Source organism: Eschrichtius robustus, chromosome 3 (assembly GCF_028021215.1).
Source record: "Eschrichtius robustus isolate mEscRob2 chromosome 3, mEscRob2.pri, whole genome shotgun sequence".
Taxonomy (NCBI): domain Eukaryota; kingdom Metazoa; phylum Chordata; class Mammalia; order Artiodactyla; family Eschrichtiidae; genus Eschrichtius; species Eschrichtius robustus.
This window is the reverse complement of record NC_090826.1, coordinates 56206360-56230396: the sequence shown is the minus strand read 5'-3', so window position 1 is coordinate 56230396 and position 24037 is coordinate 56206360. Positions and strand designations below refer to the sequence as shown.

The following is a 24037-nucleotide window of genomic DNA, read 5'->3' as shown; positions in this document are numbered from 1 at the left end:
TTCGGCCGCTAGCGCTTCAGCGATGGCCGCAAAAGGGAAGAGCCCCTCTTTTATCTTATACAGACATTGTCTCCGACAAACCTCTTGCACTCCCAACTGCAGCTTAGTGGACCCTACTGACAGAGTTTTACACACACACACACACACACACACACACACACATGTAAGGACCCATGAGTCTGACTAACACCTGAGCCCTCCATGCCGCACGGAAGGACCTGCTCACTTAGCTAACACATGCTGAGTACCTACTCTGTGCAGGAGCATTGTTCCTGCCCTCAACCAAGCCCTGTCTAATGAGGGACACAGAGAGGAAAATAAATCAGCAAAATACATTGTGAGATCTTAGTGTAATACATGCATGCTTCTAATTGTTTAAGTACATGGAAACCTCTAATGAGTTCCCAATGTTCTCATCCTACTGTTTCCTTTGAGTGAACGTTCCTCTTGCAATCTTGTTTATCATTTGGCTTTGCAATGTCTTTTGCTACTGACAAAACAGAGTTAAACTCGAATGCATATCCAACGGGGAAACTCTAATAAATTCTAAATTGGGGACTTGAATTAATGAATCCCTGAATAACAGAGTTGATTATACTGCCCTTTGTATTCCAGTTCCTGGTGTTTTATTGGTTTTGTCTCTGAAATGACTGATGATCAGCAGATCTAATAATGACAGTAATGGCTGAAGTCCAAAAATAATAAGACTTAAGCCACAGTCACATTAAAGCCGGTAATAATAATAAGCCTCTACCCATATATTAAAGCCTTAGCTTGCTAATTGTACCTGTAACCTAAGCAAACAACTGCTGAGAGGAGAACCAAGAACACGACAGAGGAGCCAATATTCTGTGGCATCACAAGTTGGACTTTTTCTATTTTAAGAAACTCTAAAAGAATTTGTTGCCGCCCTCGGGGAGTTCACAGAGAGGTAGAAGTTGGGTCACATATTAGTTTTCTAGATCACTTATAAAAGGGCCTGATAAACAACAAGGTCCTACTGTATAGCACAGGGAACTATATTCAGTGTCCTGTGATAAACCATAATGGAAAAGAACATGAAAAAGAATGTATATATATGTATAACTGAATCACCTTGCTGTACAGCAGAAATTAACACAACATTGTAAATCAACTATACTTCAATAAAAATTTTTAAAAAACTTTTAAAAAGGGCCTGCATCGTGTCTTTGACACAAAAGCATCCAAGTACACCAGGCTTCTGGCGATATATATATATATATATACACACACACATATATAATATGTATATGTGTGTATACATATATATATATACACACAGCTACATACATATATACACAGATACATATATACACAGATAACTATATATGTGTATATATATATATATACACACACATATATATTTAATCTGGGTCCCTGTTCTCGGGGCTGTGTGGAAGTCCAGCACCTACCCAAGATTTCAGGGGGCTCCTCCTGAGAGGGTGGCTGCAAGTCTCCTTCCATGGCTCACTCAGCCAGCCTGCTACCAGCTTGATTCCTCTTGACCACCCTCTACATTCTCAAGCCTCCTGAGATTGCTCTCCTCTCTGCCCATCTGCACCCCTGCACGCCAATATTCTTTCTCCCCTCATTCTCCATAGTGGTACTAACATGGGGCTAATACAAGTTAAAAACTCTTACTGACTGTATAAGAATAATAAAAGCAGGTACAGGGTAGCCCAAACAGGAGTCAACTAAAGAACTCCTCCAAATCAATAATAAAAAGAAAACCCAGTTTTTAAAAATGGAGAAAACACTTGATTTCAAAACAGACGTTTCAGAAGTTATACGAATCACTAGTACACACATAAAACGGTTTTTACCAGTGTTCGTGAAAATACCATGTAAATTTGTGTGAATACCTCATTATTCATCAGAGGAATGCAAATTAAAACCGTGAGATACAATTTCTTACCCACTAGAATGGCTGCATTTTAAAGGAATGACAAATGTCAAGTGTTAGCAGTGATGTGGAGCTCCTGAACTTATGTACATTGCTAGTGGGGGATAAGATAGTACAACCACTTTGGTAAACTGTTTGGCAGTTTATTGTAAAGAATATACCCACACTGTGACCAGGAATTCCACTTCCAAGCATCTACCCAAGAAAAATGAAAATATATGTACACAAAAATCATATAGGAACGTTCATAGCACCTTTATTCATAATAATGAAACCTGGAAACAAACTAAGTGTTCGCCAACAGGAGATAAACAAATTGTGATTTTTTTGTATTTAAAAGCATAGTAAGAAGAAGAAGAAGAAGAAGAAGAAGAAGAAGAAGAAGGAGAAATTATTGATATCCATATTAACATTGATGAGTCTCAAAAATATATTGAGCAAGACACAATTGAGTACATACTGTTTGATTCTATTTATAAATTTTGTGTGGAATTAAAAAACAGTCGAAACTAATTTATGGTGATAGAAATCAGAACATGTGTTACTTAGGGTCGGGGTGGGACAGACTGACAGGAAAGGGACATTTCTGGGTAATGGAAAAGATCTCTATCTTAATTAGGGTGGTGGTTAGAAGAGGGTGAACAATGGTCAAAACTCATTGAACTGTACACCTAATATGTGTGTAATTTGTTGTATGTAAACTATACTTTAAAAAAATCCTAATGCCTAGGCCACCCCCTAGTCCAATCAGATCGTAGTCTCTATGGGTAGAATGAGGGTACTAATATATATATATTTTTAATAAATTTATTTATTCATTTTTGGCTGTGTTGGGTCTTCGTTTCTGTGCGAGGGCTTTCTCTAGCTGCGGCAAGCGGGGGGGCCACTCTTCATCGCGGTGCGCGGGCCTTTCACTGTCGTGGCCTCTCTCGTTGCGGGGCACAGGCTCCAGACGCGCAGGCTCAGTAATTGTGGCTCACGGGCCCAGCTGCTCCGCGGCATGTGGGATCCTCCCAGACCAGGGCTCGAACCCGTGTTCCCCGCATTGGCAGGCAGATTCTCAACCGCTGCGCCACCAGGGAAGCCCCGTACCAACATTTTTTTAAAGCTCCTCAGCATGGACCTCATCTTCCACAGCTAAAAACTCCGCCATGGGGTTTCCATTAAAAAAAGGGAAAAAAATGAAAGCTTTCTCTTTGTATCTTTTAAAGGAGCCAGCTCAAACCAGAGCCGAGTTAAAAAAATTAGTTTTGTCTCACTTCCTTCGTATTTTTTAATGGATCACCACTGACAATGAAAAAAAAGGAAGGAAGGGAACCAACATTTATTGAGCACCTACCATGTATCATGCACCAGACCCTGAACTTTATACTCATCATCTAATCTTTGGAACAATCCTTTTGGTAATTATTATCTCCATTTTGAGAAATAAATCCTGAGAGTTGAAAAAGACAGGTAATGTGCTCTAAATTTTTAAAAAATGCACAATGGAGAATAAGATCCAAATGTGTTTGACTTGAAAGTTTTCATGTTATGCTCACACAGATACTTTTTAGAAAGTCTGACACAGGAATTTGAAAAAACAACATAAAAAAATCAGGCCTTGATTCTTAATTGCTATAAGGCATGAGCTTTTGAACTGTTTGTTTTGTGGAAATCATACCTTTAAGAGTTGAGATTTCTTCCACTACCACACATAAGGAGGGTTGTGATTTGGCAAGCAGTATCTGGCTTTCACCACAGTGAGTCCTAGATTCCACACCTCAGCTGAGCATTGTGGGGCAGACCATTTTCTCATAGAAACAGCATTATTATTGGAGGTTGTATTCCTGAGCAATATTCTCAACACCAAATAAGTCAAAGGAAAAAGTAGTGATTAAAAACAAATATATACCTTCATAATTATTTTGAATAATCAAGCTGTACTTCCCAGCCTATGAAATGATCCCAATCTTTCCAAGGGTCTCCAGGGTACTCTTATAACTGTACATACAGCATATATAACATAGAAGTCTGGGGTGGATCCACTCATAAAATGAATCTAAGATTAATAATCTAGCCATAACATATATTAATTAAACATTTCAGTAATTATTTTGCTTGTATTTTTATAATTTTAGAAGAGCTTTATTTATATATTTATTTATTAGAATGGAGCACTGGTCCATCTTTTTAAAAAAATATTTATTTATTTATTTATCTATTTGGCTGCATTGGGTCTTAGTTGTAGCACGCAGGATCTTCGTTGCGGTGTGCGGGCTTCTCTAGTTGTGGCGTGCGGGCTTAGTTGCCCACGCCATGTGGGATCATAGTCCCCTGACCAAGGATTTAACCCACATCCTCTGCACTGGAAGGCAGATTCTTAACCACTGGACCACCAGGAAGTCCCTAGAAGAGCTTTAAAAGTTGATTAAAATGAAGCATAACTCTGCAACCTACCAGTTCAGTTACCAAACAGGTTGATCAGGGGAATGCTATAGAAAACCTGACTGAATATCTTCAAGCTTTTGGAAGTATCTTGGTAGGAGAATGGAGGGAGGAGATTAAAATGTGTACAAGATGAATGTCAAAAAGAATCATTGCAACAAACACTTACTGAGTGTTACACACTGTGTTAAATACTCTACCTATATTATTCCGTTTAATCCTCACAACAACTTTGTAAAGAGGGCACTGTTCTTAAGATGAAGAAATTGAGGTTCAGAGAAGTTAAATAACTTGTCTAAGGATGCACAGCCAGGAAATGACAAGATGAAGATAAAGGCCAAGCTGTTGACTATAAAGCCCCTGCCTCCCCAGATAATAACTACTCACCTTCTTGAGCACATGTCCTGTGCTGCATTGCAGGTGTTTCATCCTTTAATCCTTACAAAAGTCCTATGAGTTGGGTACTATAATTATCATTTAACAGTAGAGGAAAAGGAAGCACAGATAAGTCAATGCGTAACTGACTGAGCAGCCCTTCTTAAAGAGTGTTAACTGTTGAACACAAGCAACCAGAGGGGAGGTCTCCAGTGGCATGCCACAGTGAGCTGTCCCTGCCCTGAGCTTTTTATTCAAAATTTACTTGGATAAAGACTGTGATCTACTGACCAGATATAGGAAAACATGAATTTGGTGGGATAAATTACATAGAATGGCTGAAAATTAGGCTGCAAAAAGATCTCAGTAGTCTAGAACAATGAGCTGAATATAACGAGATGTAACTGAGAGAACTAAACATAAAGTCCTAAACAGTTCCCAAACTAGGTCAGTTGGAGGCCAAATGAAATAACAGTGACACATGTAAAAGAGTTGTATAGAGTTTGACTTAAAGTGTGGCTTAAAGTGTGAGTACTGGATGATAACTGAGTGTTATCACAAGATATCCACCCCCACCCCTGCATGTGTACTTGCACACACCATTTGGAAATTAAAAGTAAGAATGCCCTTTCACATATACCCTGAGAAAACCATAATTCAAAAAGAGTCATGTACCACAATGTTCACTGCAGCTCTATTTACAATAGCCAGGACATGGAAGCAACCTAAGTGTCCATCGACAGGTGAATGGATAAAGAAGACATGGAACATATATACAATGGAATATTACTCAGCCATAAAAAGAAACGAGATTGAGTTATTTGTAGTGAGGTGGATGGACCTAGAGTCTGTCATACAGAGTGAAGTAAGTCAGAAAGAGAAAAACAAATACCGTATGCTAACACATACATATGGAATCTAAAAAAAAAAAATGGTCTGAAGAATCTAGGGGCAGGACAGGAATAAGGACACAGACGTAGAGAATGGACTTGAGGACACGGGGAGGGGGAAGGGTAAGTTGGGATGAAGTGAGAGAGTGACGTGGACATATATACACTACCAAATGTAAAATAGATGGCTAGTGGGAAGCAGCTGCATAGCACAGGGAGATCAGCTCGGTGCTTTGTGACCACCTAGAGGAGTGGGATAGGGAGGGTGGGAGGGAGAGGCAAGAGGGAGGGGATATGGGGATATATGTATACGTATAGCTGATTCACTTTGTTACACAGCAGAAACTAACACAACATTGTAAAGCAATTATACTCTAATAAAGATGTTAAAAAGAAAAGAAAAAAAAAAAAGAATGCCCTTTCAGGGAATTCCCTGGCGGTCCAGTGGTTAGGACTCTGCGCTTTCACTGCCGAGGACCCAGGTTCAATCCCTGGTCAGGGTGGTGCAGCCAAAAAAAAAAAAAGCCCTTTCAGAGTAACACATAGAATAAGCAATGGATCAGGGCAGACAATGACAGCATCAGTAGGGACAAAAACTTTCCTGGCAAAAATTTTACTTTAATCTGGTAGAGTATGGACATCAGTAGGATGGTTGGTCAACAATTGAAGCAAAGACACAGGCAAGTCCCAGAGGCAAAGGGAATATGGATTGTAGATGCATCAACACATGCTCTTGGTTCTTGTGACATGTTTATCTTTGGAAGAGATGGATGTGGAAGGCTACATAGCTGGAGGCCAACACTACAGTTAGCAGAACGTTCCAGTCTTTAGGAGGAATCTAAGGACACTCTATCTTACCCTCAGAGGAGGAGTCTTTAATATTATCAAGAGTAAGGATTTTGGGGGGCCAAAGTGTTGGGAGCTGGAGGGAGTGAGAGGCTTGACCGAGATGCAGCAAGCAAAGAATTTAAAAGCTACTGTGAACCTCAGGCAACATGATCTTGTACATAAAAAACCTCAAAGGGAACCCTTGTGCACTTTTGGTGGGAATGTAAACTGGTACAGTCATTGTGGAAAACAGTATGGAGGTTCCTCAAGAAGTTAAAAATAGAGCTACCATATGATCCAGCAATCCCATTTCTGGATATATATCCCAAGGAAACAAAATCACTATCTTGAAGAGATATCTCTTCAAGAGGGGGAGGGAGGGAGGGAAAAATTAGGAGGTTGGGATTAACATATACACACTACTGCATATAAAATAGATAACCAACAAGGATCTATCATATAGCACAGGAAAGTATACTCAATATTTTGTAATAATCTATAATGGAAAAGAATCTGAAAAAGAATATATATATATATATATATAAATCTGAATCACTGTGCTGTATACCTGAAACTACCATGATATTGTAAATCAACTATACTTCAAAAAAAATAAAGAAGAAGAAGAAGAAGAGCTATCTCTATTCCCTTGTTCATTACAGCATTATTCACAATAGACAAGGTATGGAAACAACCGGTGTCCATCAGCAGATGAACGGATAAAGAAAATGTGATACGCACACACGTACACACACGGAATATTATTTGGCCTTAAAAAAGAAGGAAATCCTGCCCTTTGTGACCTGGAGGGCATTATGCTATGTGAAATAAGCCAGATAGAGAAAGACAAATATTGCATGATATCACTTATTTGTGGAGTTTTTTTAAAAACTCAAACTCATAGAGAGCAGAATGGTGGCTGCCAGGAGCTTGAGGGTTGGGGAAAACAGGAAGAGGCTGGAAAAAAGTTAGAAAATTTCAGCTACAAGTTGAATAAGGTCTCAGGATCTAATGTATAGCATGGTGATACTGTACTGTATTGTATACTGTATTGTTTAACTGAAATTTGCTGAGAGCGAAACTTGAGTGTTTACAGCAAAAAAGAAAAAAAGGCAAATACATGAGGTGATGGATGTGTTAATTAACTCGATGGTGGGAATCCTTTCACAATATATATGTGCATCAAATCATCATGTTGTACACTTTAACTATATTAAATTTTTGCCAGTTATACCTCAGTGAAGCTGAAAAAAGTTCTTTCAGTTGCAAAGAATCTGTGAAGAAATGACTAGAACTAATAAGTGTGTTTAATGAAATCACAAGATAAAGAGCAATGTACAAAAACTAATTGTATGGGACTTCCCTGGTGGCACAGTGGTTAAGAATTTGCCTGCCAATGCAGGGGACACGGGTTTGATCCCTGGTCCGGGAAGATCCCACATGCTGCAGAGCAACTAAGCCCATGAGCCACAACTACTGAGCCTGTGCACCACAACTACTAAAGCCTGCGCGCCTAGAGCCTGTGCTCCGCAACAAGAGAAACCACCGCAATGAGAAGCACGTGCACCGCAAAGAAGAGTAGCCCCTGCTCGCCGCAACTAGAGAAAGCCCGCTTGCAGCAATGAAGATCCAACGCAGCCAAAAATAAATAAATAAAAAATAAATAAATAAGCTAATTGTATTTCTATAAACTATAAACAAACAATTTGAAAATGAATTAATTTTAATTTATAATAGCATCAAGAGAATACAATACTCAGGGATTAATTAAACAACAGAAGTGCAAATTTGTATACTGAAAACTACACAGCATTGCTGAGTGAAGTTCAAGAGGATTTATAAAAATAGGGAGATACACAATGTCCATGGATTGAAAGATTCAATACTGTTAAGATGGCAATTTCCCCAAATTGATGTACTATAGATTCAACGTAATACCTATCAAAATCCCAGTGGGATTTTTTTTTTGGTAGAAACTAACAGCTGTTCCTAAAATTTATACAGAAATGCAAAAAACCTAGAATACCGCAATGATTTTGAAAAAGAAGTGCAAAATCTGAGGACTTTACCTGATTTTAAAACTTACTACCAATCTACAATAATTAAGAAACACTGAGGGACTTCCCTGGTGGTGCAGTGGGTAAGACTCTGGGCTCCTAATGCAGGGGGCCTGGGTTCAATCCACGGTCGGGGAACTAGATCCTGCATGTCACAACAAAGATCCCATGTGCTGCAAATAAGAGTCCACATGCCGCAACTAAAACCCGGTACAGCCAAAATATATAAATAAATAAATATTTTTTTAAAAAAAAACACTGGACATTTAGATGGATGGAAGAGAATAGAGAGTCCAGTAACAGACCTTGATGATCAATTGGTTTTCAAGGAAGGTGCCAAGTAATTCAATGGGGAGGGAAAGGATAGACCTTTAACAAAAGGTGCTGGGATAGTTGGATAAACACATGCAAAAAGATGAATCTCGACCCTTACCTTACATCATTCATAACAACTTAAAGAAAACATAGGATGAAATCTTTGCAACCTGGGATTAGGCAAAGAGTTCTTATATATAACACAAAGACAAAATCAACACATTGAATTTCATCAAAATTAAAACGTTTGCTCTTTAAAAGACATCATTAAGAAAATGAAAATATTTGCAAAACCTGTATCTGATAAAGGACTTGAATCCAGAATATATAAAGAACTTTTGTAATTCAGCAATAAGAAGACAAACTACCCAATAAGAAATGAGCAAAATATTTTAATAATCACCTCACCAAAGATATATAAATGGCAAATAAGTATATGAAAAGATAATATCATTAGTCACCACAGAAATGCAAATTAATTAAAACCAAGATGAGATACCACTACATACCTACTAGGATGACTAAAACAAAAAAGACCGACCAAGTATTGGTGAAGATACGGAGAAACACATACATCGCTAGTGGGAATGTAAATCGGGACAACCACTTTGGAAAACTGTCTGGCACTTTTAAAAAAGTTAAACATGCACTAATCATTTGACCTAGCAATTCAACTTCTAGGTATCTACCCCATAAAAATGAAAATGTATGTCCACAAAAACACTTGTCTACAAATATTCATAGCAGTAGTATTCATAATAGCCCTCAGACTGGAAACAGTGTTTACCAACCGGCAAATCAGTAAATGAAATGTTGTATATCTATAGAATAGAATATTACACACAATAAAAGCATTATGCTAAATGGAAGGAGGCAGCCACAAAAGACTCAATATTGTATGATTCCATTTATATGAAAATTCTAGAAAATGCAAAACTGTAGAGACAGAAAGATCAGTGACTGCCTAGGGCTGGGGGTGTGAGCAGAGATGGTTTGCAAATAGGCGCAAGGGAATTCTTGCTGGTGATGAAAGTGTTCTAAAACTGAATTGCGGTGATGGCTGAATAATGGTATGAACTCACTAAAATTCAACAAAGTTTACACTTAAAATGGGTAAATTTTATCACATCTAAATTAAACCTAAATAAACATGTTTTAAACAGAATAAAACAGAAAGCTATTATGTCTTCAAGGCACCCTTTTTGGCTCACCTCTGAAATACCTGGCGCCTGCATAACCCTGTGGTAAAATTTTCCTTGCGCGTTCCTCTCTACACCCTCAGAAGGCCTCGTAGGAGACTGAAAGTAGATGGTTTAGCAAGCAGCTCTAACCTTAGTGGGGGTGGGGATCTTCGTTCTCTCGGTAGAAGTTAGGAGAAAACTGACACACAGGAACACATGCAGAAGAGCATGATCAGATGGTGAAGACCTTAAAATCATATTCTAGTTAGTCACTGTTCTTCTAGCATACACTTTTTGATCTTTTCTGTGCCAGATAAGTGCTGTGGCTATAAAATAATAAACATTATGGGCAAAGTCCTTGCTCTCATGGGGCTTATATTCTAGTAGTGTGAAACAGACCATAGATAGATGAATGGATACTGAGATAGATAAATAAATGACAGCCAGCTAGATAGAGATATAGATGGGTATAGAGATACAGAGATAGATAATATACAGATACAAAGATAGAAGACAGGTAGATGATAGACAGATAAAAGAAAGTACAGGCATATCTCATTTTTTGCACTTTGCAGATACTGCTTTTTTTTTTTTTAATTTTTTGGCCGTGCTGCATGAAGGATCTTAGCTGCCCGACCAGGGATGGAATCCATGCCCACTGCAGTGGAAGTGTGGAGTCCTAACCACTGGACCACCAGGGAATTCCCAACACTGCATTTTTTAAAATTGAAGGTTGGGACTTCCCTGATGGCGCAGTGGTTAAGAATCCACTTGCCAATGCAGGGGACACGGGTTCGAGCCCTGGTCTGGGAAGATCCCACGTATGGCAGAGCAACTAAGCCCGTGCACCACAACTACTGAGCCTGTGCTCTAGAGCCCATGAGCCACAACTACTGAGCCCATGCGCTGCACCTACTGAGCCCATGTGCTGCAACTACTGAGTCCATGTGCTGCAACTACTGAAGCCTGTGCGCCTAGAGCCTGTGCTCCACAAGAGAAGCCACCGCAATGAGAAGCCCGCGCACCGCAACGAAGAGTAGCCTCTGCTTACCACAACAACAGGAAAGCCAGCGTGCAGCAATGAAGACCCAACGCAGCAATAAATAAATAAATAAATAAATAAATAAATAAATAAATAAATAAATAAATAAATAAATAAATAAATAAATAAATTGAAGGTTTGTGGCAACTCCGTGTCAAGCAAGTCTATCAGCACCATTTTTCCAGTAGAATTTTCTCACTTCAGGTCTCTGTGTCGCATTTCAGTAATTCTTGCAATATTTCAAATTTTGTCATTATTATTATATTTGTTATGGTGATCTGTGATTAGTGATTTTTGATGTTACTATTGTAATTGTTTTGGGGCACCGTGAACTGTGCCTATATAAGATGGTGAACTTAATAAATGTATGTGTTTTGATGGCTCTCCTGACCAGCTGTTCCTTCATTTCTTTTCCTCTCCTTAGGCCTCCCTATGCCCTGGGACACAACAATATTTAAATTAGGCCAATTAATAACCCTACAGTGGCCTCTAAGTGTTCAAGTAAAAGGAAGAGTCACACATTTCTCACTTTAGACCAAAAGCTAGAAATGATTAAGCTTAGTGAGGAAGGCATGTTGAAAGCTGAGAAAGGCTAAAAGCTAGGCCTCTTGCACCAAACAGCTAGCCAAGCTGTGAATGCAAAGGAAAGGTTCTTGAAGGAAATTAAAAGTGCTACTCCAATAAACACAGGAATGTAAGAAAGCAGAACAGCCTTACTGATGATACAGAGAAAGTTTTAGCAATTTGAATAGAAGATCGAACCAGCCACAGCATTCCCTGAAGCCAAAGTCTAATCCAGAGCAAAGCCCTAACTCTCTTCAGTTCTGTGAAAGTTGAGAGAGGTGAAGAAGCTGCAGAAGAAAAGTTTTAAGCTAGCAGAGGTTGGTTCATGAAGCTGAAGGAAGGAAGCCACCTCCATAACGTAAAAGTGCAAGGGGAAGCAGGAAGTGCTGATGTAGAAGCAGCAGCAAGTTATCCAGAAGATCCAGCTGAGATAATTAACGAAAGTGGCTACACTAAACAATAGATTCTTTTTTTTTATGGGATACTTTGATTACACAAACTATTTATACCACAGGCAGTAAGAGCCACTGATGGTTTTTGAGTGGAGGAATAACAAGATAAGACAGGGTTTTAGCAAAATGAATCTAGCAGCCACAGAGAGAATGGATTGGAGGGGAGAGGTTTTTTAAAAATTATTATTTATTGCTTATTTATTTTATTTTATTATTATTTTTTATTGGAGTATAGTTGCTTTACAATACTGTGTTAGTTTATACTGTACAGCAAAGTGAATCAGCTATACATATACATATATCCCCTCTTTTTTGGATTTCCTTCTCATTTAGGTCACCACAGAGCACTGAGTAGAGTTCCCTGTGCTATACAGTAGGTTCTCATTAGTTACCTATTTTATACATAGTATCAATAGTGTATATATGTCAATCCCAATCTCCCAATTCATCCCACACACCCCCATCCCCCTTGGTGTCCATATGTTTGTTCTCTATGTCTGTGTCTCTATTTCTGCTTTGTAAATAAGATCATCTATACCAATTTTTTCAGATTCTACATATATGTGTTAATATGCAATATTTGTTTTTTTCTTTCTGACTTACTTCACTCTGTATGACAGTCTCTAGGTCCATCCATGTCTCTACAAATGACCCAATTTCATTCCTTTTTATGGCTGTGTAATATTCCATTGTATATATGTGCTACATCTTCTTTATCCTTTCCTCTGTTGATGGACATTTAGGTTGCTTCCATGTCCTGGCTATTGTAAATAGAGCTGCAGTGAACATTGCGGTACATGTATCTTTTTGAGTTATGGTTTTCTCCAGGTATATGCCCAGTAGTGGGATTGCTGGGTCATATGGTAGTTCTATTTTTAGTTTTTAAAGGAATCTCCATACTGTTCTCCATAGTGGTTGTATCAATTTACATTCCCACCAACAATGCATGAGGGTTCCCTTTTCTCCACACCCTCACCAGCATTTATTGTTTGTAGATTTTTTGATGATGGCCATTCTGACCGGTGTGAGATGATACCTCATTGTAGTTTTGATTTGCATTTCTCTAATAACTAGAAATGTTGAGCATCTTTTCATGTGTTTGTTGGCCATCTGTATGTCTTCTTTGGAGAAATGTCTATTTAGGTCTTCCGCCCATTTTTTGATTCGGTTGTTTGTTTTTTTTGATATTGAACTGCATGGGCTGTTTGTATATTTTGGAGATTAATCCTTTGTCAGCTGCTTCACTGGCAAATATTTTCTCCCATTCCAAGGGTTGTCTTTTCATCTTGTTTATGGTTTCCTTTGCTGTGCAAAAGTTTTTAAGTTTAATTAGGTCCCATTTGTTTATTTCTGTTTTTATTCTCATTACTCTAGGAGGTGGGTCAAAAAAGATCTTGCTGCGATTTATGTCAAAGAGTGTTCTGCCTATGTTTTCCTCTAAGAGTGTTATATTGTCTGGCCTTACATTGAGGTCTTTAATCCATTTGAAGTTTATTTTTGTGTATGGTGTTAGGGAGTGTTCTAATTTCATTCTTTTACATGCAGCTGTCCAGTTTTCCCAACACCACTTATTGAAGAGGCGATCATTGCTCCACTGTATATTCTGGAGTCCTTTGTCATAGATTAGGTGACCGTATGTGCATGGGTTTATCTCTGGGCTTTCTACCCTGTTCCATTGATCTATATTTCTGTTTTTGTGCCAGTACCGTACGTCTTGATTACTGTAGCTTTGTAGAATAGCCTGAAGTCAGGGAGCTTGATTCCTCTGGCTCAGTTTTTCTTTCTCAGGATTGCTTTTGCTGTCAAGGTCTTTTGTGTTTCCATACAAATTGTGAAATTTTTTGTTCTAGTTCTGTGAAAAATGCCATTGGTAATTTGATAGGGATTGCATTGAATCTGTAGATTGTTTTGGGTAGTACAGTCATTTTCACAATATTGATTCTTCCAATCCAAGAACATGGTATATCTCTCCATCTGTTTGTGTCATCTTTGATTTCTTTCATCAGTATCTTATAGTTTTCTGTGTACAGGTCTTTTGCCTCCTTAGGTAGGTTTATTCCTAAGTATTTTATTCTTTTTGTTGCAATGGTAAATGGGATTGCTTCTTTAATTTCTCTTTCTGATCTTTCATTGTTAGTGTATAGGAATGCAAGAGATTTCTGTGCATTAATTTTGTATCCTGTGACTTTACTAAATTCATTGATTAGCCCTAGTAGTTTTCTGGTGGCATCTTTAGGATTCTCTATGTATAGTATCCTGTCATCTGCAAACAGTGACAGTTTTGTTTCTTCTTTGCCAATTTGGATTCCTTTTACTTCTTTTTCTTCTCTGGTTGCCGTGGCTAGGACTTCCAAAACTATGTTAAATAATAGTGCCGAGAGTAGGCATCCTTGTCCTGTTCCTGATTTTAGAGGTAATGCTTTCAGTTTTTCACCATTGAGAATGATGTTTGCAGCGGGTTTGTCATATATGGCCTTTATTATGTTGAGGTAGGTTCCCTCTGTGCCCACTTCCTGGAGCGTTTTTATCATAAATGGGTGTTGAATTTTGTCGAAAGATTTTTTTTGCATCTATTGAGATGATCATATGGTTTCTATTCTTCAATTTGTTAATATGGTGTATCACATTGATTGATTTGCATACATTGAAGAATTCTTGAATCCCTGGGATAAATCCCACTTGATCATGGTGTATGATACTTTTAATGTGTTGTTGGATTTGGTCTGCTAGTATTGTGTTGAGGATTTTTGCTTCTGTGTTCATCAGTGATATTGGCTTGTAATTTTCTTTTTTTGTGATATCTTTGTCTGGTTTGGTATCAGGGTGATGATGGTCTTGTAGAATGAGTTTGGGAGTGTTCTTCCTTCTGTAAATTTTTGGAAGAGCGTGAGAAAGATAGGTGTTAGCTCGTCTCTAAATGTTTGATAGAATTCACCTGTGAAGCCATCTGGTCCCGGACTTTTGTTTGTTGGAAGATTTTTAATCACAGTTCCAGCTTCATTACTTGTGATTGTTCTGTTCATATTTTCTATTTCTTCCTGGTTCAATCTTGGAAGTTTGTACTTTTCTAAGAATTTGTCCATTTCTTCTGGATTGTCCATTTTATTGACATATAGTTGTTTGTAGTAGTCTCTTATGATCCTTCGTATTTCTGCAGTGTCAGTTGTAACTTCTCCTTTTTCATTTCTAATTTTATTGATTTGAGTCCTCTCCCTTTTTTTCTTGATGAGTCTGGATAAAGGTTTATCAGTTTTGTTTATCTTCTCAAAGAACCAGCTTTTACTTTTATTGATCTTTGCTACTGTTTTTTTGTTTGTTTCTATTTCATTTATTTCTTCTCTGATCTTTATGATTTCTTTCCTTCTACTAACTTTGGGTTTTGTTTGTTCTTCTTTCTCTAGTTGCTTTAGGTGTAAGGTTAGGTTGTCTATTTGAGATTTTTCTTGTTTTTTGAAGTAAGGTTATATTGCTATAAACTTCCCTCTTAGAACTGCTTTTGCTGCATCTCATAGGTTTTGTGTCATTGTGTTTTCATTGTCATTTGTTTCTAGGTAATTTCTTCTTTCCTCCTTGATATCTTCAGTGATCTCTTGGTTATTTAGTAGCATATTGTTTAGCCTCCATGTATTTTTGTTTTTACAGTTTTTTTTCCTGTAATTGATTTCTAATCTCATAGCGTTGTGGTTGGAAAAGGTGGTTGACATGATTTCAATTTTCTTAAATTTACTGAGGCTTGATTTGTGACCCAAGATGTGATCTATCCTGGAGAATGTTCCTTGTGCACTTGAGAAGAAAGTGTATTCTGCTACTTTTGGATGGAATGTCCTATAAAGAGCAATTAAGTCTTTTTGGTCTAATGTGTCATTTAAGGCTTGTGTTTCCTTACTAATTTTCTGTCTGGATGATCTATCCATTGGTGTAAGTGGAGTGTTAAAGTCCCCCACTATTATTGTGTTAATGTTGATTTCCCCTTTTATGGCTGTAAGCATTTGCCTTACGTATTGAGGTTCTCCTATTTGGGTGCATAAATATTTACAATTGTTATATCTTCTTCTTGGATTGATCCCTTGATCATTATGTAGTGTCCTTCCTTGTCTTTTGTAACAGTCTTTATTTTAAAGTCTATTTTGTCCAATATGAGTATTGCTACTCCAGTTCTTTTGATTTCTGTTTGCATGGAATATCTTTTTGCATCCCCTCACTTTCAGTCTGTATGTGTCCCTGGGTCTGAAGTGGGTCTCTTGTAGACAACATATATACAGGTCTTGTTTTTGTATCCATTCAGCCAGTCTGTATCTTTTGGTTGGAGTGTTAAATCCATTTACATTTAAGGTAATTATCAATATGTATGTTCCTATTACCATTTTTCTTAATTGTTTTGGGCTTGTTTTTATAGGTCTTTTTCTTCTCTTGTGTTTCCTGCCTAGAGAAGTTCTGTTTAGAATTTGTTGTAAAGCTGGTCTGATGGTGCTGAATTCTCTTAGCTTTTGCTTGTCTGTAAAGCTTTTGATTTCTCCGTCAAATCTGAATGAGATCCTTGCCGGGTAGAATAATCTTGGTTGTAGGTTTTTCCCTTTCATCACTTTAAATATATCCTGCCACTCCCTTCTGGCCTGCAGAGTTTCTGCTAAAAGATGAGCTGATAACCTTATGATTCCCTTGTATGTTTTTTTTTTTATAAATTTATTTATTTATTTTTGGCTGTGTTGGGTCTTCGTTTCTGTGTGAGGGCTTTCTCTAGTTGCGGCGAGCGGGGGCCACTCTTCATCGTGGTGCACGGGCCTCTCACTATCGTGGCCTCTCTTGTTGCGGAGCACAGGCTCCAGACGCGCAAGCTCAGTAGTTGTGGCTCACGGGCCTAGTTGCTCCGCGGCATGTGGGATCTTCCCAGACCAGGGCTCGAACCCGTGTCCCCTGCATTGGCAGGCGGATTCTCAACCACTGCACCACCAGGGAAGCCCTCCCTTGTATGTTATTTGTTGCTTTTCCCTTGCTGCTTTTAATATTTTTTCTTTGTATTTAATTTTTGTTAGTTTGATTAATATGTGTCTCGGCATGTTTCTCCTTGAGTTTATCCTGTATGGGACTCTCTGTGCTCCCTGGACTTGATTGACTATTTCCATTCCCATGTTAGGGAAGTTTTTGACTATATTCTCTTCAAATATTTTCTCAGACCCTTTCTCTTTCTCTTCTTCTGGGACCCCTATAATTTGAATGTTGGTGTGTTTAATGTTGTCCCAGAGGTCTCTGAGACTGTCCTCAATTCTTTTCATTCTCTTTTCTTTATTCTACTACATGGCAGTTATTTCCACCATTCTATCTTCCAGCTCACTTATCTGTTTTTCTGCCTCAGTTATTCTGCTACTGATTCCTTCTAGTGTATTTTTAATTTTGGTGATCACATTTTTCATCACTGTTTCTTTGTTCTTTAGTTCTTCTAGGTCTTTGTTAAACATTTCTTGTATTTTTTCCATTCTGTTTCCAAGATTTTGGATCATTTTTACTATCATTACACTCAATTCTTTTTCGGGTAGCTTGCCTATTTCCTCTTCATTTATTTGGTCTTGTGGGTTTTTATCGTGCTCCTTCATCTGCAACATATTTCTCTGTCTTCTCATTTTGTCTAACTTACTGTGTTTGAGGTCTCCTTTCCACAGGCTTCAGGTTTGCAGTTCCTCTTGCTTCTGGTGTCTGCTCCCAGTGGGCGAGGTTGGTCCAGTGGTTTGTGTAGGCTTCCTGGTGGGAGGGACTGGTGCCTATGTTCTGGTGGGTGGAGCTGAATTTTGTCCCTCCAATGGGCAGGTCCGTGTCAGGTGGTGTGTTTTGGGGTGTCTGTGGGCTTAGTACGACTTTAGGCAGCCTGTTTGCTGATGGGTGGGTTTGTGTTCCTGTCTTGCTTGTTGTTTCCAATAGATTTTTAATGTAGACAAAATAGCCTTCTATTGGGAAAAGATGCCATCCATGATTTTCATAGTTAGCTAGGAGAAGTCAATGCCTGGTTTCAAAGTTTCAAAGACAGGCTGATTCTTTTATTAGGGGCTAATGTATCTGGTGACTTTAAGTTGAAGTCAGTGCTCATTTACCATTCTGAAAACCCTAGGGTCCTTAAGACTTATGCCAAATCTACTTTTCTTGTGCTCTATCAGTGAAACAACAAAACCTGGATGACAGCACACTTGTTTACAAAATGGTTTACTGAATGTTTTAAGCCCACTGTTGAGACCTACTGCTCAGAAGAAAAGATTCCTTTCAAAATATTACTGTTCACTTACAATGCACCTGGTTACCCAAGAGCTCTGATGGAGATGTACAATGAGATTAATGTTTTCATGCCTACTAACACGTCCATCCTGCAGCCTATGGATCAAGGAGTAATTCTGACTTTCAAGTTTTATTATTTAAGAAATATGTTTCATAAGGCTATAGCTGCTGTAAATAGTGATTCCTCTGACGAATCTGCGCAAAGTCAATTGAAAACCTTCTGGAAAGGATTCACCATTCTAGATGCTATTAAGAACATTTGTGATTCATGGGAAGAGGTCAAAATACCAACAGTAACAGGAGTTTAGAAGTTGATTCCAACCCTCATGGATGACTTTGAGGAGTTCAAGACTTCAGTGGAGGAAGTAACTGAAGATGTGATGGAAAATGCAAGAGAAACAGAATTGGAAATGGAGCCTGAAGATGTGACTAAATTGCTGTAATCTCAAGATAAAATTTTAGTGGATGAAGAGGTGCTTCTTATGGTTGAGGAGAGAAAGTGATTTCTTCACTCCTGGTGAAGATGATGTGATGGTTGTTGAAATGACAACAAAGGATTTAGAATATTACATAAACTTAGTTGATGAAGCAGTGGCAGGGTTTGACAGAATTGACTCCAGTTTTGTGACAAGTTCTACTGTGAGTAAAATGCTATCAAACAGCATTTCATGCTACAAAGAAATCTTTTGTGAAAGAAAGAGTCAATCAATTTGGCAAACTTCATTGTTGCCTTATTTTAAGAAATTACCAGAGCCATCCCAACCTTTAGCAACCACCACCCTGTTCAGTCAGCAGCCCCATCAACCTCGAGGCAAGATCCTCCACCAGAAGAAAGATTATGACTCACTGAAGGCTCAGATGATAGTTAGCATTTCTTAACAATAAAGTTTTTTAAAATTAAGGTATGTAGGACTTCCCTGGTGGCACAGTGGTTAAGAATCCACCTGCCAATGCAGGGGACATGGGTTCTATCCCTGGTCCAGGAAGATCCCAAATGCCGTGGAGCAACTAAGCCCGTGCACCACAACTACTGAGTCTGCGCACCACAACTACTGAAGCCCACGCACCCTAGAGCCCGTGCACCACAACTACTGAGCGCAAGTGCCACAACTACTGAAGCCTGTGAGCTCTAGGGTCCATGTGCCACAACTGCTGAGCCCACGTGCTGCAACTGCCGAAGCCTGCTTGCCTAGGGTCCGTGCTCCACAACAAGAGAAGCCATCGCAATGAGAAGCCCGTGCACTGCAACGAAGAGTAGACCCCGCTCACCACAACTGGAGAAAGCCCGCACGCAGCAACGAAGACCTAACGCAGCCAAAAAAAAAAATTAAGGTATGTACATTCTTTTTAGACATAATGCTATTGCACACTTAGTAGATAACATTAAGTGTAAACATAACCTTTATATGAACTGGGAAACCAAAGAATTCGTGTGACTTGCTTTATTGTGATATTCGCTTTTTTTATGTTATTCACTTTATTAAGGTGGTCTGGAACCTAACTTGCAGTGTCTCCAAGGTATGCGTAAAAAGAAAACATGTTAAGTACTCGGAAGAAAGTTAAAAAGGTGACATCAGAGAATGGCTAAATCACAAGAGGGAGTCAGTCATGCAAAGACCAGAGGGAGGAGCATCTTAGGCACCATTTTTTTTTTTTATTGTCCTTTGCCCCTTGTGGTTCTCCATTCCCTCTTTACTCAGCTTAAAATTCAGAGTCAATAGACATAATCACTCCCTAAACTCCCTTGATCACCTTAATTCTGTCACACTGGTTGGCAAACTCACAACCCTGGTTAAATCCAACTTTCTACCCACACTGGTCTCACTTTAAGCTTGTCACGAGGAACTTAAGAAGGCCCTTACTGTTCCCCAGCTAACATCCTCCATCTCCCTGATCCATTCACTTTCCTGCACTCTACAGTCTTACGTTCACTTTCTGCTAATGGACTGTTTTACACCTGTGCCTCTCTTTTCCCCCGTCTTCACTCTCAGCTGATGACTGTGCTTCTTTCTTGAGAAAACTGAAGGATCAGAAGAGAACTTCCACTTGCTCCTACCACATCCACATGTCCATACAGGTGTATATGCTTAGACCCCGTCCTTCCTGCATGCTCCGTGATCCCACGTAAAAGCTTCCACTTATGCATTCTCCCCCTCCCACAGCGGACTCAAGAACACCAGACCAGCAAATCCTACCTCCATCCTACATCAGGAACTTTTCCTCTACTGTATCATTTCCATCAGTATATGAATTTTTTCAAGCACTTTCAAGACAAGCAAACAGAAATCTCACCTTGACCTGATTTCCCTCATTTGATTATTACCTTATTTCTCTGTTAGCTTTTGTAGCCAAACGGTTGTCTATACTAGCTGCCTCTAATTCCTCTTCTCCTGTTCTCATCTCCAATCTATCTTTTGTGCCACCACTGATCTGTTATTTTCAAGGCTAACAAAACCGACAAAAATAAAACCCTACCATAAAGAAAAATGAATGAGGCAGCCCTGAGTAAAAGAAGAGGGTGGGGTAGGCGGGAGAAAATCTTAAATTCTAGCAGCTGGATTGACTCCCTGTATCATAAGAATTCCTTAGGTAAACTGTCTTCTTTCCACTCCTTTTGAAAAATACTTCCTTTCTATACATTTTATTTTGTCTGGAATCTACTGTTGCCCAGCTTCTGAATATCAGATTAACCTGCTCACCATTTAGGGGAAAGGAGAGTAAAACAAAATCATAGCAGCGAGTGAGAGAGCTTTCATTTACATTTAACTACGAAATCAATGTGGAATCTCAGAAACCTAAAAGACTCTTTTACCCAACCAGGAATGATTTTTTTTTTAAGTTTGAGAAAGAATTAGCCCCCAAACAATATCCCTCTATTCTAAAATGAATGTAGTTGCCATTTGTGATAATTTTGAGCTATCCCTCTTTATAAATGGCCTTGCCAGAAATTTTGTATATTAACCGCAGGCAGGTTAGAAAGTCTGGCTGCAGTACTCTGCTTACTGATGTTATCAAAAGGGACAACTGTGACTTACCTCAGTGAGGTGGCCTCAACTCCCTTTGCAGGCAAGGTGGTTCCTATTGGGGACTGCACCGCATGAGGCTGACATTTGACAGCTGTCCTGGTCAGTTGGATAATACAGGAAACATCATGGATTGTGGAGACCAGCGCTTAGCAAAATGCAAGTCACAACCCATTAGTGGGTTATGAAATTAATATCGTGGGTTAACCAATTATTTTAAATTTAATTAATTTATTTTATTTTTGGCTGCATTGGGTCTTTGTCGCTGTGTGCAGTCTTTCTCTACTTGCAGCGAGCAGGGGCTACTCTTCGTTGGGGTGCCCGGGCTTCTCATTGCGGTGGCTTCTCTTTTTGCAGAGCGTGGGCTCTAGGCGTGTGGGCTTCAGTAGTTGTGCTCATGGGCTCTAGAGCGCAGGCTCCGTAGTTGTGGTGCACAGGCTTAGTTGTTCCACGGCATGTGGGGTCTTCCCAGACCAGGGATCGAACCCGTGTCCCCTGCATTGGCAGGTGGATTCTTAACCACTGCGCCACCAAGGAAGTCCACCAATTTTTAGAAGATGAAATAGAATAGAAAATATCAGAGTTCAACACACACACTCACATTATGACATAGTTCACGAGACTTTGGCTTCCATTATGAAGAGGTGCATCCTGGATCATAAAATTAAAATTTTAAAAATTAAAGCCCCTAGTCTAGATCCATTCATAATGCAAAAGCCAGAGTGGTTGAATGCGCTAATCAAAATTAGAGGACGTTTGGAAAATTTCCACATCATTTTGAGCATCGTATATCACCAGGCATATATGCCTGACACAGAGGAAATCCAGAGAACTTTAGAGAGAAGCTTTCCTGTATAGAACCAGGTGAAGAGCTTGAAATTAGTTTCTAACCTAAATTACCATCATAGAGACTTTGTAATTTACAATCCACTTTCACAAACTTCATCTTATTTGAGTCTCTTGTTCAGCCTTTGTAGTAGGCAAGACAGGAAGATGACAGAATCTGAGACAGGTTTCAATGATCTATTTAGTTTAGTCAGGAGCCCAGCCAGCAGCTGGGAGAAAGGATCTAGCCCCACAGCCCCATGGAGAGAATTGGCAAGGGTGCAAAACCACGTGTGGGTCCCAGCCAAATAAACGGAGGTTCAGGGCAGAACTCCAGTTTCAGGAGGGAGAATGGAAAAGATGAACAGGAACTAGGGCAGAAGCCAGGTATTAAACAAGGCTCACAGGTGGCCAGGCTCATCCCCAGCACACTGGATTCTAAGCTCACCCTTGCAGAGTTCCAGATCCCATAACTGGCTTTTGAAGAAGCAGCAGAAGAATATCATGTGGATAAGGGGCAGGATGGAGAGGCTCTCAAGCACTGATAAAGGCATGAAGAGACCAGTGGGGAATGGCAAGTTAATTAATCTGGCTGGCATGAGTAGTGAGGGCTGCCAGATAAAATATAAGATGCCCCTTTAAATCAGGATTTCAGATAAACAATGAATATTTTAGTATAAGTATGTCTCATGCAATATTGGGGAGACATTTATACCAAAAAATTGTTGTTTCTCCAAAACTTACATTAAACTGGGCAGCCGGTATTTTTATTTACTAAATCTGGTACTCCTACATGTGGGTCTTATGGAGGATGCGGCTAGAAGGCTTGGCAGAACAAGACCACGAAGAATCTTGTGTGCCATGCTGGGCAGATAATGGGGAACCATGAAAAATTTTAAGCAGGGGAATAATATAATCGGGTTTGTATTTTAGAATCACCATTATAGTAGCCCTTTGAAGAACAAAATAGTTCAGAAAGACAGGAACTGAGAGACCAGAAAGCTGTTTAAATAGCCCAGACTCGAGGAGAATTGAAAATAACTGCTCACTTCACAATTCTGCCTAACGCTAGTGAGATTCCCAGGTTCATGTGGGCAACAGAGACCAAACTATTCTTTCAAGAGCCGCTCTTTGTTTCAAGGAACAAAAACTTTTGAGGTGGGGCAAGGAATATGTATATTTTGTCTTGCCCGAACCCTGTGTCTGTCACATACTTCTTGAGGAAGCTGGAAAGATATGTGTATATATCCATCTCCATGTAGTAAGCTCATGTCTTGTTCACCATCACATCCCCGAAGGTAATCAATAAACACTTGTTGAATGAGTTCCTTAAGGGCAAAGTCTATCTTCACCATCTTTGTTTCCTTAGCATCTGACCCAGGGCTGGGAATAAGTTTCTCAGAAAATAGTTCTTGATTAAAGCGATCTAATTAATTAACAACCAGAAGTGCTTCCTATTAACTACATTTGTCCAACAGTACGTCAAAGGTACAACCTGGCATATTTTTCACAACCTGGCAAAAGAAGCCTGTCTCATCTATGGGACCAGAAAACTTTTCAAAAGCTGCATAATGATGCTGATTAGAGGGAGTTTTAAATGTAATTTTCCTCGTTTGTGTGAAAATGAGTGGGGTTTATTTTTCTTTTGAGGTGTTTTGTTTGTTTGCTTGTTCGTTTTGTTTGGTATTTTCCTAACTGCTTCCACAAGTATTGTCAGTGCCTGGCTATTAATAAATCTAGATCTTAATTAAGTATTTCTCAGATAGATCATCATAAAGTGGTATGAACCAAGTACTTGTCTTCAGTCCTCCAGTATCAGTATAGTTACTGGCATATGTATCTTTTCCAAGGCTGAAGTGTGAACTTGAAGGCA

General features: G+C 39.1%; 1 pseudogene; it reads left to right on the top strand.

Moving 5' to 3' along the window:
- The first annotated feature begins 6565 nt into the window (after positions 1 to 6565).
- Positions 6566 to 19185, top strand: LOC137760589 (tigger transposable element-derived protein 1-like; annotated as a pseudogene).
- The last annotated feature ends 4852 nt before the right edge of the window (positions 19186 to 24037 follow it).